We start from the raw sequence: 18,789 nt of genomic DNA, 5'->3' as shown, positions 1-18,789 counted from the left end.
AGAACAATTGAAGAGTTCCGAAGCATTTTTAAACGTCAGCGGAATGCCGAGAACAATGCAAGATTTCCGAAGCATTTTTATATGTCAGCGGAATTCCGAGAACAAAGGAAGAGTACCGAAGCATTTTTAAACGTCAGCGGAATTCAGAGAACAATGGAAGAGTTCCGAAGCATTTTTAAACGTCAGCAGAATTCCGAGAACAATGTAAGAGTTCTGAAGCATTTTTAAACTTCAGCAGAATTCCGAGAGCAATGGAAGAGTTCCGAAGCATTTTTAAAATTCAGCGGAATTCCGAGTACAATGTAAGAGATTTTAAGCATTTTTAAACTTCAGCAGAATTCCGAGAGCAATGGAAGAGTTCCAAAGCATTTTAAAAGTTCGGCAGAATTCCGAGAACAATTGAAGAGTTCCGAAGCATTTTTAAACGTCAGCGGAATGCCGAGAACAATGCCAGATTTCCGAAGCATTTTTATATGTCAGTGGAATTCCGAGAACAATGGAAGAGTACCGAAGCATTTTTAAACGTCAGCGGAATTCTGAGAACAATGGAAGAGTTCCGAAGCATTTTTAAACTTCAGCAGAATTCCAAGAACAATGGAAGAGTTCCAAAGCATTTTTAAACGTCAGCGGAATTCCGAGAACAATGGAAGAGTTCTGAAGCATTTTTAAACGTCAGCGGAATTTTGAAAACAATGGAAGATTTCCGAAGCATTTTTAAACGTCAGCGGAATTCTGAGAACAATGGAAGAGTTCCGAAGCATTTTTAAACGTCAGCGGAATGCCGAGAACAATGCAAGATTTCCGAAGCATTTTTGTATGTCAGCGGAATTCCGAGAACAATGGAAGAGTACCGAAGCATTTTTAAACTTCAGCAGAATTCCGAGAACAATGTAAGAGTTCTGAAGCATTTTTAAACTTCAGCAGAATTCCGAGAGCAATGGAAGAGTTCCAAAGCATTTTAAAAGTTCAGCAGAATTCCGAGAACAATTGAAGAGTTCCGAAGCATTTTTAAACGTCAGCGGAATGCCGAGAACAATGCAAGATTTCCGAAGCATTTTTATATGTCAGCGGAATTCCGAGAACAATGGAAGAGTACCAAAGCATTTTTAAATGTCAGCGGAATTCTGAGAACAATGAAAGAGTTCCAAAGCATTTTTAAACTTCAGCGGAATTCCGAGAACAATGGAAGAGTACCGAAGCATTTTTAAACTTCAGCGGAATTCCGAGAACAATGGAAGAGTTCCGAAGCATTTTTAAACGTCAGCAGAATTCTGAGAACAATGGAAGAGTTCCGAAGCATTTTTAAACGTCAGCGGAATGCCGAGAACAATGCCAGATTTCCGAAGCATTTTTATATGTCAGTGGAATTCCGAGAACAATGGAAGAGTACCGAAGCATTTTTAAACGTCAGCGGAATTCTGAGAACAATGGAAGAGTTCCGAAGCATTTTTAAACTTCAGCAGAATTCCAAGAACAATGGAAGAGTTCCAAAGCATTTTTAAACGTCAGCGGAATTCCGAGAACAATGGAAGAGTTCTGAAGCATTTTTAAACGTCAGCGGAATTTTGAAAACAATGGAAGATTTCCGAAGCATTTTTAAACGTCAGCGGAATTCTGAGAACAATGGAAGAGTTCCGAAGCATTTTTAAACGTCAGCGGAATGCCGAGAACAATGCAAGATTTCCGAAGCATTTTTGTATGTCAGCGGAATTCCGAGAACAATGGAAGAGTACCGAAGCATTTTTAAACTTCAGCAGAATTCCCAGAACAATGTAAGAGTTCTGAAGCATTTTTAAACTTCAGCAGAATTCCGAGAGCAATGGAAGAGTTCCAAAGCATTTTAAAAGTTCAGCAGAATTCCGAGAACAATTGAAGAGTTCCGAAGCATTTTTAAACGTCAGCGGAATGCCGAGAACAATGCAAGATTTCCGAAGCATTTTTATATGTCAGCGGAATTCCGAGAACAATGGAAGAGTACCAAAGCATTTTTAAATGTCAGCGGAATTCTGAGAACAATGAAAGAGTTCCAAAGCATTTTTAAACTTCAGCAGAATTCCGAGAACAATGGAAGAGTTTCGAAGCATTTTTAAACTTCAACGGAATTCCGAGAACAATGGAAGCGTTCCGAAGCATTTTTAAACGTCAGTGGAATTCCGAGAACAATGAAAGAGTTGCGAAGCATTATTAAACGTCAGCGGAATTCCGAGAACAATGGAAGAGTTCCGAAGCATTTTTAAACTTCAGCAGAATTCCGAGAACAATGGAAGAGTTTCGAAGCATTTTTAAACTTCAGCAGAATTCCGAGAGCAATGGAAGAGTTCCAAAGCATTTTAAAAGTTCAACAGAATTCCGAGAACAATTGAAGAGTTCCGAAGCATTTTTAACCGTCAGCGGAATTCCGAGAACAATGAAAAAGTTGCGAAGCATTATTAAACGTCAGCGGAATTCCGAGAACAATGGAAGAGTTCTGAAGCATTTTTAAGCGTCAGCGGAATTTTGAAAACAATGGAAGATTTCCGAAGCATTTTTAAACGTCAGTGGAATTCTGAGAACAATGGAAGAGTTCCGAAGCATTTTTAAACTTCAGCAGAATTCTGAAAACAATGGAAGAGTTCTGAAGCATTTTTAAACTTCAGCAGAATTCCGAGAGCAATGGAAGAGTTCCAAAGCATTTTAAAAGTTCAGCAGAATTCCGAGAACAATTGAAGAGTTCCGAAGCATTTTTAAACGTCAGCGGAATGCCGAGAACAATGCAAGATTTCCGAAGCATTTTTATATGTCAGCGGAATTCCGAGAACAATGGAAGAGTACCGAAGCATTTTTAAAATTCACACGAATTCCGAGAATAATGGAAGAGTTCAGATGAATTTTTAGACTTCAGCAGAATTCCTAGAACAATGGAAGAGGTCCAAAGCATTTTTAAACTTCAGCGGAATTCCGAGAACAATGGAAGAGTTCCGAAGCATTTTTAAACGTCAGCAGAATTCGGAGAACAATGGAAGAGTTCCGAAGCATTTTTAAACTTCAGCAGAATTCCGAGAACAATGGAAGGGTTCCGAAGCATTTTTAAACTTCAGCGGAATTTGGAGAACAATGGAAGAGTTTCGAAGTATTTTTAAAAGTCAGCGGAATTCCGAGAACAATGGAAGAGTTGTGAAGCATTTTTAAACGTCAGCGGAATTCCGAGAACAATGGAAGAGTTCCGAAGCATTTTTAAACTTCAGTGGAATTTGGAGAACAATGGAAGAGTTTCGAAGTATTTTTAAAAGTCAGCGGAATTCCGAGAACAATGGAAAAGTTCTGAAGCATTTGTAAGCGTCAGCGGAATTTTGAAAACAATGGAAGATTTCCGAAGCATTTTTAAACGTTAGCGGAATTCTGAGAACAATGGAAGAGTTCCGAAGCATTTTTAAACTTCAGCAGAATTCCGAAAACAATGGAAGAGTTTCGAAGCATTTTTAAACTTCAACGGAATTCCGAGAACAATGGAAGAGTTCCGAAGCATTTTTAAACGTTAGCGGAATTCCGAGTACAATGAAAGAGTTGCGAAGCATTATTAAACGTCAGCGGAATTCCGAGAACAATGGAAGAGTTCTGATGCATTTTTAAGCGTCAGCGGAATTTTGAAAACAATGGAAGATTTTCGAAGCATTTTTAAACGTTAGCGGAATTCTGAGAACAATGGAAGAGTTCCGAAGCATTTTTAAACTTCAGCAGAATTCCGAGAACAATGGAAGAGTTTCGAAGCATTTTTAAACTTCAACGGAATTCCGAGAACAATGGAAGAGTTCCGAAGCATTTTTAAACATCAGCGGAATGCCGAGAACAATGCAAGATTTCCGAAGCATTTTTGTATGTCAGCGGAATTCCGAGAACAATGGAAGAGTACCGAAGCATTTTTAAACTTCAGCAGAATTCCGAGAACAATGTAAGAGTTCTGAAGCATTTTTAAACTTCAGCAGAATTCCGAGAGCAATGGAAGAGTTCCAAAGCATTTTAAAAGTTCAGCAGAATTCCGAGAACAATTGAAGAGTTCCGAAGCATTTTTAAACGTCAGCGGAATGCCGAGAACAATGCAAGATTTCCGAAGCATTTTTATATGTCAGCGGAATTCCGAGAACAATGGAAGAGTACCAAAGCATTTTTAAATGTCAGCGGAATTCTGAGAACAATGAAAGAGTTCCAAAGCATTTTTAAACTTCAGCAGAATTCCGAGAACAATGGAAGAGTTTCGAAGCATTTTTAAACTTCAACGGAATTCCGAGAACAATGGAAGCGTTCCGAAGCATTTTTAAACGTCAGTGGAATTCCGAGAACAATGAAAGAGTTGCGAAGCATTATTAAACGTCAGCGGAATTCCGAGAACAATGGAAGAGTTCTGATGCATTTTTAAGCGTCAGCGGAATTTTGAAAACAATGGAAGATTTTCGAAGCATTTTTAAACATTAGCGGAATTCCGAGAACAATGGAAGAGTTCTGAACCATTTTTAAACTTCAGCAGAATTCCCAGAACAATGGAAGAGTTTCGAAGCATTTTTAAACTTCAGCGGATTTCCGAGTACAATGTAAGAGATTTTAAGCATTTTTAAACTTCAGCGGAATTCCGAGAACAATAGAAGAGTTCCGAAGCATTTTTAAAATTCAGCGGATTTCCGAGTACAATGTAAGAGATTTTAAGCATTTTTAAACTTCAGCAGAATTCCGAGAGCAATGGAAGAGTTCCGAAGCATTTTTAAACTTCAGCGGATTTCCGAGTACAATGTAAGAGATTTTAAGCATTTTTAAACTTCAGCGGAATTCCGAGAACAATAGAAGAGTTCCGAAGCATTTTTAAAATTCACACGAATTCCGAGAATAATGGAAGAGTTCAGATGAATTTTTAAACTTCAGCAGAATTCCTAGAACAATGGAAGAGGTCCGAAGCATTTTTAACTTCAGCGGAATTCTGAGAACAATGGAAGAGTTCCGAAACATTTTTAAACTTCAGCAGAATTCCGAGAACAATGGAAGGGTTCCGAAGCATTTTTAAACTTCAGCGGAATTTTCGAGAACAATGGAAGAGTTTCGAAGTATTTTTAAAAGTCAGCGGAATTCCGAGAACAATGGAAGAGTTGTGAAGCATTTTTAAACGTCAGCGGAATTCCGAGAACAATGGAAGAGTTCCGAAGCATTTTTAAACGTCAACAGAATTCCGAGAACAATGGAAGAGTTCCGAAGCATTTTTAAACGTCAGCAGAATTGCGAGAGCAATGGAAGAGTTCCAAAGCATTTTAAAAGTTCAGCAGAATTCCGAGAACAATTGAAGAGTTCCGAAGCATTTTTAAACGTCAGCGGAATGCCGAGAACAATGCAAGATTTCCGAAGCATTTTTATATGTCAGCGGAATTCCGAGAACAATGGAAGAGTTCCGAAGCATTTTTAAACTTCAGCAGAATTCCGAGAACAATGGAAGAGTTTAGAAGCATTTTTAAACTTCAACAGAATTCCGAGAACAATGGAAGAGTTCCGAAGCATGTTTAAACATCAGCGGAATTCCGAGAACAATGGAAGAGTTCTGAAGCATTTTTAAACTTCAGCAGAATTCCCAGAACAATGGAAGAGTTTCGAAGCATTTTTAAACTTCAACGGAATTCCGAGAACAATGGAAGAGTTCCGAAGCATTTTTAAACGTTAGCGGAATTCCGAGTACAATGAAAGAGTTGCGAAGCATTATTAAACGTCAGCGGAATTCCGAGAACAATGGAAGAGTTCTGAAGCATATTTAAGCGTCAGCGGAATTTTGAAAACAATGGAAGATTTCTGAAGCATTTTTAAACGTTAGCGGAATTCTGAGAACAATGGAAGAGTTTCGAAGCATTTTTAAACTTCAGCAGAATTCCGAGAACAATGGAAGAGTACCGAAGCATTTTAAAATGTCAGCGGAATTCCGAGAACAATGGAAGAGTTCTGAAGCATTTTTAAACGTCAGCGGAATTTTGAAAACAATGGAAGATTTCCAAAGCATTTTTAAACGTCAGCGGAATTCTGAGAACAATGGAAGAGTTCCGTAGCATTTTTAAACTACAGCAGAATTCCGAGAACAATGGAAGAGTTCTGAAGCATTTTTAAACTTCAGCAGAATTCCGAGAGCAATGGAAGAGTTCCAAAGCATTTTAAAAGTTCGGCAGAATTCCGAGAACAATTGAAGAGTTCCGAAGCATTTTTAAACGTCAGCGGAATGCCGAGAACAATGCAAGATTTCCGAAGCATTTTTATATGTCAGCGGAATTCCGAGAACAAAGGAAGAGTACCGAAGCATTTTTAAACGTCAGCGGAATTCAGAGAACAATGGAAGAGTTCCGAAGCATTTTTAAACGTCAGCAGAATTCCGAGAACAATGTAAGAGTTCTGAAGCATTTTTAAACTTCAGCAGAATTCCGAGAGCAATGGAAGAGTTCCGAAGCATTTTTAAACTTCAGCGGAATTCCGAGTACAATGTAAGAGATTTTAAGCATTTTTAAACTTCAGCGGAATTCCGAGAACAATAGAAGAGTTCCGAAGCATTTTTAAAATTCACACGAATTCCGAGAATAATGGAAGAGTTCCGAAGCATGTTTAAACATCAGCGGAATTCCGAGAACAATGGAAGAGTTCTGAAGCATTTTTAAACTTCAGCAGAATTCCCAGAACAATGGAAGAGTTTCGAAGCATTTTTAAACTTCAACGGAATTCCGAGAACAATGGAAGAGTTCCGAAGCATTTTTAAACGTTAGCGGAATTCCGAGTACAATGAAAGAGTTGCGAAGCATTATTAAACGTCAGCGGAATTCCGAGAACAATGGAAGAGTTCTGAAGCATATTTAAGCGTCAGCGGAATTTTGAAAACAATGGAAGATTTCTGAAGCATTTTTAAACGTTAGCGGAATTCTGAGAACAATGGAAGAGTTTCGAAGCATTTTTAAACGTCAGCGGAATGCCGAGAACAAAGCAAGATTTCCGAAGCATTTTTATATGTCAGCGGAATTCCGAGAACAATGGAAGAGTACCGAAGCATTTTAAAACGTCAGCGGAATTCCGAGAACAATGGAAGAGTTCTGAAGCATTTTTAAACGTCAGCGGAATTTTGAAAACAATGGAAGATTTCCGAAGCATTTTTAAACGTCAGCGGAATTCTGAGAACAATGGAAGAGTTCCGAAGCATTTTTAAACTACAGCAGAATTCCGAGAACAATGGAAGAGTTCTGAAGCATTTTTAAACTTCAGCAGAATTCCGAGAGCAATGGAAGAGTTCCAAAGCATTTTAAAAGTTCGGCAGAATTCCGAGAACAATTGAAGAGTTCCGAAGCATTTTTAAACGTCAGCGGAATGCCGAGAACAATGCAAGATTTCCGAAGCATTTTTATATGTCAGCGGAATTCCGAGAACAAAGGAAGAGTACCGAAGCATTTTTAAACGTCAGCGGAATTCAGAGAACAATGGAAGAGTTTCGAAGCATTTTTAAACGTCAGCAGAATTCCGAGAACAATGTAAGAGTTCTGAAGCATTTTTACACTTCAGCAGAATTCCGAGAGGAATGGAAGAGTTCCGAAGCATTTTTAAACTTCAGCGGAATTCCGAGTACAATGTAAGAGATTTTAAGCATTTTTAAACTTCAGCGGAATTCCGAGAACAATAGAAGAGTTCCGAAGCATTTTTAAAATTCACACGAATTCCGAGAATAATGGAAGAGTTCAGATGAATTTTTAGACTTCAGCAGAATTCCTAGAACAATGGAAGAGGTCCGAAGCATTTTTAAACTTCAGCAGAATTCTGAGAACAATGGAAGAGTTCCGAAGCATTTTTAAACGTCAGCAGAATTCTGAGAACAATGGAAGAGTTCCGAAGCATTTTTAAACGTCAGCGGAATGCCGAGAACAATGCAAGATTTCCGAAGCATTTTTATATGTCAGTGGAATTGCGAGAACAATGGAAGAGTACCGAAGCATTTTTAAACGTCAGCGGAATTCTGAGAACAATGGAAGAGTTCCGAAGCATTTTTAAACTTCAGCAGAATTCCAAGAACAATGGAAGAGTTCCAAAGCATTTTTAAACGTCAGCGGAATTCCGAGAACAATGGAAGAGTTCTGAAGCATTTTTAAACGTCAGCGGAATTTTGAAAACAATGGAAGATTTCCGAAGCATTTTTAAACGTCAGCGGAATTCTGAGAACAATGGAAGAGTTCTGAAGCATTTTTAAACTTCAGCAGAATTCCCAGAACAATGGAAGAGTTTCGAAGCATTTTTAAACTTCAACGGAATTCCGAGAACAATGGAAGAGTTCCGAAGCATTTTTAAACGTTAGCGGAATTCCGAGTACAATGAAAGAGTTGCGAAGCATTATTAAACGTCAGCGGAATTCCGAGAACAATGGAAGAGTTCTGAAGCATATTTAAGCGTCAGCGGAATTTTGAAAACAATGGAAGATTTCTGAAGCATTTTTAAACGTTAGCGGAATTCTGAGAACAATGGAAGAGTTCCGAAGCATTTTTAAACTTCAGCAGAATTCCGAGAACAATGGAAGAGTACCGAAGCATTTTAAAACGTCAGCGGAATTCCGAGAACAATGGAAGAGTTCTGAAGCATTTTTAAACGTCAGCGGAATTTTGAAAACAATGGAAGATTTCCAAAGCATTTTTACACGTCAGCGGAATTCTGAGAACAATGGAAGAGTTCCGTAGCATTTTTAAACTACAGCAGAATTCCGAGAACAATGGAAGAGTTCTGAAGCATTTTTAAACTTCAGCAGAATTCCGAGAGCAATGGAAGAGTTCCAAAGCATTTTAAAAGTTCGGCAGAATTCCGAGAACAATTGAAGAGTTCCGAAGCATTTTTAAACGTCAGCGGAATGCCGAGAACAATGCAAGATTTCCGAAGCATTTTTATATGTCAGCGGAATTCCGAGAACAAAGGAAGAGTACCGAAGCATTTTTAAACGTCAGCGGAATTCAGAGAACAATGGAAGAGTTCCGAAGCATTTTTAAACGTCAGCAGAATTCCGAGAACAATGTAAGAGTTCTGAAGCATTTTTAAACTTCAGCAGAATTCCGAGAGCAATGGAAGAGTTCCGAAGCATTTTTAAAATTCAGCGGAATTCCGAGTACAATGTAAGAGATTTTAAGCATTTTTAAACTTCAGCAGAATTCCGAGAGCAATGGAAGAGTTCCAAAGCATTTTAAAAGTTCGGCAGAATTCCGAGAACAATTGAAGAGTTCCGAAGCATTTTTAAACGTCAGCGGAATTCTGAGAACAATGGAAGAGTTCCGAAGCATTTTTAAACTTCAGCAGAATTCCAAGAACAATGGAAGAGTTCCAAAGCATTTTTAAACGTCAGCGGAATTCCGAGAACAATGGAAGAGTTCTGAAGCATTTTTAAACGTCAGCGGAATTTTGAAAACAATGGAAGATTTCCGAAGCATTTTTAAACGTCAGCGGAATTCTGAGAACAATGGAAGAGTTCCGAAGCATTTTTAAACGTCAGCGGAATGCCGAGAACAATGCAAGATTTCCGAAGCATTTTTGTATGTCAGCGGAATTCCGAGAACAATGGAAGAGTACCGAAGCATTTTTAAACTTCAGCAGAATTCCGAGAACAATGTAAGAGTTCTGAAGCATTTTTAAACTTCAGCAGAATTCCGAGAGCAATGGAAGAGTTCCAAAGCATTTTAAAAGTTCAGCAGAATTCCGAGAACAATTGAAGAGTTCCGAAGCATTTTTAAACGTCAGCGGAATGCCGAGAACAATGCAAGATTTCCGAAGCATTTTTATATGTCAGCGGAATTCCGAGAACAATGGAAGAGTACCAAAGCATTTTTAAATGTCAGCGGAATTCTGAGAACAATGAAAGAGTTCCAAAGCATTTTTAAACTTCAGCGGAATTCCGAGAACAATGGAAGAGTACCGAAGCATTTTTAAACTTCAGCGGAATTCCGAGAACAATGGAAGAGTTCCGAAGCATTTTTAAACGTCAGCAGAATTCTGAGAACAATGGAAGAGTTCCGAAGCATTTTTAAACGTCAGCGGAATGCCGAGAACAATGCCAGATTTCCGAAGCATTTTTATATGTCAGTGGAATTCCGAGAACAATGGAAGAGTACCGAAGCATTTTTAAACGTCAGCGGAATTCTGAGAACAATGGAAGAGTTCCGAAGCATTTTTAAACTTCAGCAGAATTCCAAGAACAATGGAAGAGTTCCAAAGCATTTTTAAACGTCAGCGGAATTCCGAGAACAATGGAAGAGTTCTGAAGCATTTTTAAACGTCAGCGGAATTTTGAAAACAATGGAAGATTTCCGAAGCATTTTTAAACGTCAGCGGAATTCTGAGAACAATGGAAGAGTTCCGAAGCATTTTTAAACGTCAGCGGAATGCCGAGAACAATGCAAGATTTCCGAAGCATTTTTGTATGTCAGCGGAATTCCGAGAACAATGGAAGAGTACCGAAGCATTTTTAAACTTCAGCAGAATTCCCAGAACAATGTAAGAGTTCTGAAGCATTTTTAAACTTCAGCAGAATTCCGAGAGCAATGGAAGAGTTCCAAAGCATTTTAAAAGTTCAGCAGAATTCCGAGAACAATTGAAGAGTTCCGAAGCATTTTTAAACGTCAGCGGAATGCCGAGAACAATGCAAGATTTCCGAAGCATTTTTATATGTCAGCGGAATTCCGAGAACAATGGAAGAGTACCAAAGCATTTTTAAATGTCAGCGGAATTCTGAGAACAATGAAAGAGTTCCAAAGCATTTTTAAACTTCAGCAGAATTCCGAGAACAATGGAAGAGTTTCGAAGCATTTTTAAACTTCAACGGAATTCCGAGAACAATGGAAGCGTTCCGAAGCATTTTTAAACGTCAGTGGAATTCCGAGAACAATGAAAGAGTTGCGAAGCATTATTAAACGTCAGCGGAATTCCGAGAACAATGGAAGAGTTCCGAAGCATTTTTAAACTTCAGCAGAATTCCGAGAACAATGGAAGAGTTTCGAAGCATTTTTAAACTTCAGCAGAATTCCGAGAGCAATGGAAGAGTTCCAAAGCATTTTAAAAGTTCAACAGAATTCCGAGAACAATTGAAGAGTTCCGAAGCATTTTTAACCGTCAGCGGAATTCCGAGAACAATGAAAAAGTTGCGAAGCATTATTAAACGTCAGCGGAATTCCGAGAACAATGGAAGAGTTCTGAAGCATTTTTAAGCGTCAGCGGAATTTTGAAAACAATGGAAGATTTCCGAAGCATTTTTAAACGTCAGTGGAATTCTGAGAACAATGGAAGAGTTCCGAAGCATTTTTAAACTTCAGCAGAATTCTGAAAACAATGGAAGAGTTCTGAAGCATTTTTAAACTTCAGCAGAATTCCGAGAGCAATGGAAGAGTTCCAAAGCATTTTAAAAGTTCAGCAGAATTCCGAGAACAATTGAAGAGTTCCGAAGCATTTTTAAACGTCAGCGGAATGCCGAGAACAATGCAAGATTTCCGAAGCATTTTTATATGTCAGCGGAATTCCGAGAACAATGGAAGAGTACCGAAGCATTTTTAAAATTCACACGAATTCCGAGAATAATGGAAGAGTTCAGATGAATTTTTAGACTTCAGCAGAATTCCTAGAACAATGGAAGAGGTCCAAAGCATTTTTAAACTTCAGCGGAATTCCGAGAACAATGGAAGAGTTCCGAAGCATTTTTAAACGTCAGCAGAATTCGGAGAACAATGGAAGAGTTCCGAAGCATTTTTAAACTTCAGCAGAATTCCGAGAACAATGGAAGGGTTCCGAAGCATTTTTAAACTTCAGCGGAATTTGGAGAACAATGGAAGAGTTTCGAAGTATTTTTAAAAGTCAGCGGAATTCCGAGAACAATGGAAGAGTTGTGAAGCATTTTTAAACGTCAGCGGAATTCCGAGAACAATGGAAGAGTTCCGAAGCATTTTTAAACTTCAGTGGAATTTGGAGAACAATGGAAGAGTTTCGAAGTATTTTTAAAAGTCAGCGGAATTCCGAGAACAATGGAAAAGTTCTGAAGCATTTGTAAGCGTCAGCGGAATTTTGAAAACAATGGAAGATTTCCGAAGCATTTTTAAACGTTAGCGGAATTCTGAGAACAATGGAAGAGTTCCGAAGCATTTTTAAACTTCAGCAGAATTCCGAAAACAATGGAAGAGTTTCGAAGCATTTTTAAACTTCAACGGAATTCCGAGAACAATGGAAGAGTTCCGAAGCATTTTTAAACGTTAGCGGAATTCCGAGTACAATGAAAGAGTTGCGAAGCATTATTAAACGTCAGCGGAATTCCGAGAACAATGGAAGAGTTCTGATGCATTTTTAAGCGTCAGCGGAATTTTGAAAACAATGGAAGATTTTCGAAGCATTTTTAAACGTTAGCGGAATTCTGAGAACAATGGAAGAGTTCCGAAGCATTTTTAAACTTCAGCAGAATTCCGAGAACAATGGAAGAGTTTCGAAGCATTTTTAAACTTCAACGGAATTCCGAGAACAATGGAAGAGTTCCGAAGCATTTTTAAACATCAGCGGAATGCCGAGAACAATGCAAGATTTCCGAAGCATTTTTGTATGTCAGCGGAATTCCGAGAACAATGGAAGAGTACCGAAGCATTTTTAAACTTCAGCAGAATTCCGAGAACAATGTAAGAGTTCTGAAGCATTTTTAAACTTCAGCAGAATTCCGAGAGCAATGGAAGAGTTCCAAAGCATTTTAAAAGTTCAGCAGAATTCCGAGAACAATTGAAGAGTTCCGAAGCATTTTTAAACGTCAGCGGAATGCCGAGAACAATGCAAGATTTCCGAAGCATTTTTATATGTCAGCGGAATTCCGAGAACAATGGAAGAGTACCAAAGCATTTTTAAATGTCAGCGGAATTCTGAGAACAATGAAAGAGTTCCAAAGCATTTTTAAACTTCAGCAGAATTCCGAGAACAATGGAAGAGTTTCGAAGCATTTTTAAACTTCAACGGAATTCCGAGAACAATGGAAGCGTTCCGAAGCATTTTTAAACGTCAGTGGAATTCCGAGAACAATGAAAGAGTTGCGAAGCATTATTAAACGTCAGCGGAATTCCGAGAACAATGGAAGAGTTCTGATGCATTTTTAAGCGTCAGCGGAATTTTGAAAACAATGGAAGATTTTCGAAGCATTTTTAAACATTAGCGGAATTCCGAGAACAATGGAAGAGTTCTGAACCATTTTTAAACTTCAGCAGAATTCCCAGAACAATGGAAGAGTTTCGAAGCATTTTTAAACTTCAGCGGATTTCCGAGTACAATGTAAGAGATTTTAAGCATTTTTAAACTTCAGCGGAATTCCGAGAACAATAGAAGAGTTCCGAAGCATTTTTAAAATTCAGCGGATTTCCGAGTACAATGTAAGAGATTTTAAGCATTTTTAAACTTCAGCAGAATTCCGAGAGCAATGGAAGAGTTCCGAAGCATTTTTAAACTTCAGCGGATTTCCGAGTACAATGTAAGAGATTTTAAGCATTTTTAAACTTCAGCGGAATTCCGAGAACAATAGAAGAGTTCCGAAGCATTTTTAAAATTCACACGAATTCCGAGAATAATGGAAGAGTTCAGATGAATTTTTAAACTTCAGCAGAATTCCTAGAACAATGGAAGAGGTCCGAAGCATTTTTAACTTCAGCGGAATTCTGAGAACAATGGAAGAGTTCCGAAACATTTTTAAACTTCAGCAGAATTCCGAGAACAATGGAAGTGTTCCGAAGCATTTTTAAACTTCAGCGGAATTTTCGAGAACAATGGAAGAGTTTCGAAGTATTTTTAAAAGTCAGCGGAATTCCGAGAACAATGGAAGAGTTGTGAAGCATTTTTAAACGTCAGCGGAATTCCGAGAACAATGGAAGAGTTCCGAAGCATTTTTAAACGTCAACAGAATTCCGAGAACAATGGAAGAGTTCCGAAGCATTTTTAAACGTCAGCAGAATTGCGAGAGCAATGGAAGAGTTCCAAAGCATTTTAAAAGTTCAGCAGAATTCCGAGAACAATTGAAGAGTTCCGAAGCATTTTTAAACGTCAGCGGAATGCCGAGAACAATGCAAGATTTCCGAAGCATTTTTATATGTCAGCGGAATTCCGAGAACAATGGAAGAGTTCCGAAGCATTTTTAAACTTCAGCAGAATTCCGAGAACAATGGAAGAGTTTAGAAGCATTTTTAAACTTCAACAGAATTCCGAGAACAATGGAAGAGTTCCGAAGCATGTTTAAACATCAGCGGAATTCCGAGAACAATGGAAGAGTTCTGAAGCATTTTTAAACTTCAGCAGAATTCCCAGAACAATGGAAGAGTTTCGAAGCATTTTTAAACTTCAACGGAATTCCGAGAACAATGGAAGAGTTCCGAAGCATTTTTAAACGTTAGCGGAATTCCGAGTACAATGAAAGAGTTGCGAAGCATTATTAAACGTCAGCGGAATTCCGAGAACAATGGAAGAGTTCTGAAGCATATTTAAGCGTCAGCGGAATTTTGAAAACAATGGAAGATTTCTGAAGCATTTTTAAACGTTAGCGGAATTCTGAGAACAATGGAAGAGTTTCGAAGCATTTTTAAACTTCAGCAGAATTCCGAGAACAATGGAAGAGTACCGAAGCATTTTAAAACGTCAGCGGAATTCCGAGAACAATGGAAGAGTTCTGAAGCATTTTTAAACGTCAGCGGAATTTTGAAAACAATGGAAGATTTCCAAAGCATTTTTAAACGTCAGCGGAATTCTGAGAACAATGGAAGAGTTCCGTAGCATTTTTAAACTACAGCAGAATTCCGAGAACAATGGAAGAGTTCTGAAGCATTTTTAAACTTCAGCAGAATTCCGAGAGCAATGGAAGAGTTCCAAAGCATTTTAAAAGTTCGGCAGAATTCCGAGAACAATTGAAGAGTTCCGAAGCATTTTTAAACGTCAGCGGAATGCCGAGAACAATGCAAGATTTCCGAAGCATTTTTATATGTCAGCGGAATTCCGAGAACAAAGGAAGAGTACCGAAGCATTTTTAAACGTCAGCGGAATTCAGAGAACAATGGAAGAGTTCCGAAGCATTTTTAAACGTCAGCAGAATTCCGAGAACAATGTAAGAGTTCTGAAGCATTTTTAAACTTCAGCAGAATTCCGAGAGCAATGGAAGAGTTCCGAAGCATTTTTAAACTTCAGCGGAATTCCGAGTACAATGTAAGAGATTTTAAGCATTTTTAAACTTCAGCGGAATTCCGAGAACAATAGAAGAGTTCCGAAGCATTTTTAAAATTCACACGAATTCCGAGAATAATGGAAGAGTTCAGATGAATTTTTAGACTTCAGCAGAATTCCTAGAACAATGGAAGAGGTCCGAAGCATTTTTAAACTTCAGCGGAATTCCGAGAACAATGGAAGAGTTCCGAAGCATTTTTAAACGTCAGCAGAATTCGGAGAACAATGGAAGAGTTCCGAAGCATTTTTAAACGTCAGCGGAATGCCGAGAACAATGCCAGATTTCCGAAGCATTTTTATATGTCAGTGGAATTCCGAGAACAATGGAAGAGTACCGAAGCATTTTTAAACGTCAGCGGAATTCTGAGAACAATGGAAGAGTTCCGAAGCATTTTTAAACTTCAGCAGAATTCCAAGAACAATGGAAGAGTTCCAAAGCATTTTTAAACGTCAGCGGAATTCCGAGAACAATGGAAGAGTTCTGAAGCATTTTTAAACGTCAGCGGAATTTTGAAAACAATGGAAGATTTCCGAAGCATTTTTAAACGTCAGCGGAATTCTGAGAACAATGGAAGAGTTCCGAAGCATTTTTAAACGTCAGCGGAATGCCGAGAACAATGCAAGATTTCCGAAGCATTTTTATATGTCAGCGGAATTCCGAGAACAATGGAAGAGTACCGAAGCATTTTTAAACTTCAGCAGAATTCCGAGAACAATGTAAGAGTTCTGAAGCATTTTTAAACTTCAGCAGAATTCCGAGAGCAATGGAAGAGTTCCAAAGCATTTTAAAAGTTCAGCAGAATTCCGAGAACAATTGAAGAGTTCCGAAGCATTTTTAAACGTCAGCGGAATGCCGAGAACAATGCAAGATTTCCGAAGCATTTTTATATGTCAGCGGAATTCCGAGAACAATGGAAGAGTACCAAAGCATTTTTAAATGTCAGCGGAATTCTGAGAACAATGAAAGAGTTCCAAAGCATTTTTAAACTTCAGCAGAATTCCGAGAACAATGGAAGAGTTTCGAAGCATTTTTAAACTTCAACGGAATTCCGAGAACAATGGAAGCGTTCCGAAGCATTTTTAAACGTCAGTGGAATTCCGAGAACAATGAAAGAGTTGCGAAGCATTATTAAACGTCAGCGGAATTCCGAGAACAATGGAAGAGTTCCGAAGCATTTTTAAACTTCAGCAGAATTCCGAGAACAATGGAAGAGTTTCGAAGCATTTTTAAACTTCAACGGAATTCCGAGAACAATGGTAGAGTTCCGAAGCATTTTTAAACGTCAGCAGAATTCCGAGAACAATGTAAGAGTTCTGAAGCATTTTTAAACTTCAGCAGAATTCCGAGAGCAATGGAAGAGTTCCAAAGCATTTTAAAAGTTCAACAGAATTCCGAGAACAATTGAAGAGTTCCGAAGCATTTTTAACCGTCAGCGGAATTCCGAGAACAATGAAAAAGTTGCGAAGCATTATTAAACGTCAGCGGAATTCCGAGAACAATGGAAGAGTTCTGAAGCATTTTTAAGCGTCAGCGGAATTTTGAAAACAATGGAAGATTTCCGAAGCATTTTTAAACGTCAGTGGAATTCTGAGAACAATGGAAGAGTTCCGAAGCATTTTTAAACTTCAGCAGAATTCCGAAAACAATGGAAGAGTTCTGAAGCATTTTTAAACTTCAGCAGAATTCCGAGAGCAATGGAAGAGTTCCAAAGCATTTTAAAAGTTCAGCAGAATTCCGAGAACAATTGAAGAGTTCCGAAGCATTTTTGAACGTCAGCGGAATGCCGAGAACAATGCAAGATTTCCGAAGCATTTTTATATGTCAGCGGAATTCCGAGAACAATGGAAGAGTACCGAAGCATTTTTAAACTTCAGCGGAATTCTGAGAACAATGGAAGAGTTCCGAAGCATTTTTAAACTTCAGCAGATTTCCGAGAATAATGGAAGAGTTCCAAAGCATTTTTAAACGTCAGCGGAATTCCGAGAACAATGGAAGAGTTCTGAAGCATTTTTAAACGTCAGCGGAATTTTGAAAACTATGGAAGATTTCCGAAGCATTTTTAAACGTCAGCGGAATTCTGAGAACAATGGAAGAGTTCCGAAGCATTTTTAAACGTCAGCGGAATGCCGAGAACAAAGCAAGATTTCCGAAGCATTTTTATATGTCAGCGGAATTCCGAGAACAATGGAAGAGTACCGAAGCATTTTAAAACGTCAGCGGAATTCCGAGAACAATGGAAGAGTTCTGAAGCATTTTTAAACGTCAGCGGAATTTTGAAAACAATGGAAGATTTCCGAAGCATTTTTAAACGTCAGCGGAATTCTGAGAACAATGGAAGAGTTCCGAAGCATTTTTAAACTACAGCAGAATTCCGAGAACAATGGAAGAGTTCTGAAGCATTTTTAAACTTCAGCAGAATTCCGAGAGCAATGGAAGAGTTCCAAAGCATTTTAAAAGTTCGGCAGAATTCCGAGAACAATTGAAGAGTTCCGAAGCATTTTTAAACGTCAGCGGAATGCCGAGAACAATGCAAGATTTCCGAAGCATTTTTATATGTCAGCGGAATTCCGAGAACAAAGGAAGAGTACCGAAGCATTTTTAAACGTCAGCGGAATTCAGAGAACAATGGAAGAGTTTCGAAGCATTTTTAAACGTCAGCAGAATTCCGAGAACAATGTAAGAGTTCTGAAGCATTTTTACACTTCAGCAGAATTCCGAGAGGAATGGAAGAGTTCCGAAGCATTTTTAAACTTCAGCGGAATTCCGAGTACAATGTAAGAGATTTTAAGCATTTTTAAACTTCAGCGGAATTCCGAGAACAATAGAAGAGTTCCGAAGCATTTTTAAAATTCACACGAATTCCGAGAATAATGGAAGAGTTCAGATGAATTTTTAGACTTCAGCAGAATTCCTAGAACAATGGAAGAGGTCCGAAGCATTTTTAAACTTCAGCGGAATTCCGAGAACAATGGAAGAGTTCCGAAGCATTTTTAAACGTCAGCAGAATTCTGAGAACAATGGAAGAGTTCCGAAGCATTTTTAAACGTCAGCGGAATGCCGAGAACAATGCAAGATTTCCGAAGCATTTTTATATGTCAGTGGAATTGCGAGAACAATGGAAGAGTACCGAAGCATTTTTAAACGTCAGCGGAATTCTGAGAACAATGGAAGAGTTCCGAAGCATTTTTAAACTTCAGCAGAATTCCAAGAACAATGGAAGAGTTCCAAAGCATTTTTAAACGTCAGCGGAATTCCGAGAACAATGGAAGAGTTCTGAAGCATTTTTAAACGTCAGCGGAATTTTGAAAACAATGGAAGATTTCCGAAGCATTTTTAAACGTCAGCGGAATTCTGAGAACAATGGAAGAGTTCTGAAGCATTTTTAAACTTCAGCAGAATTCCCAGAACAATGGAAGAGTTTCGAAGCATTTTTAAACTTCAACGGAATTCCGAGAACAATGGAAGAGTTCCGAAGCATTTTTAAACGTTAGCGGAATTCCGAGTACAATGAAAGAGTTGCGAAGCATTATTAAACGTCAGCGGAATTCCGAGAACAATGGAAGAGTTCTGAA

The sequence above is a fragment of the Phyllobates terribilis genome, unplaced genomic scaffold, assembly GCF_046119375.1.
Source record: "Phyllobates terribilis strain yellow unplaced genomic scaffold, ASM4611937v1 Scaffold_22__1_contigs__length_20350403, whole genome shotgun sequence".
NCBI lineage: Eukaryota > Metazoa > Chordata > Amphibia > Anura > Dendrobatidae > Phyllobates > Phyllobates terribilis.
Note: the sequence above shows the minus strand (reverse complement) of the source record.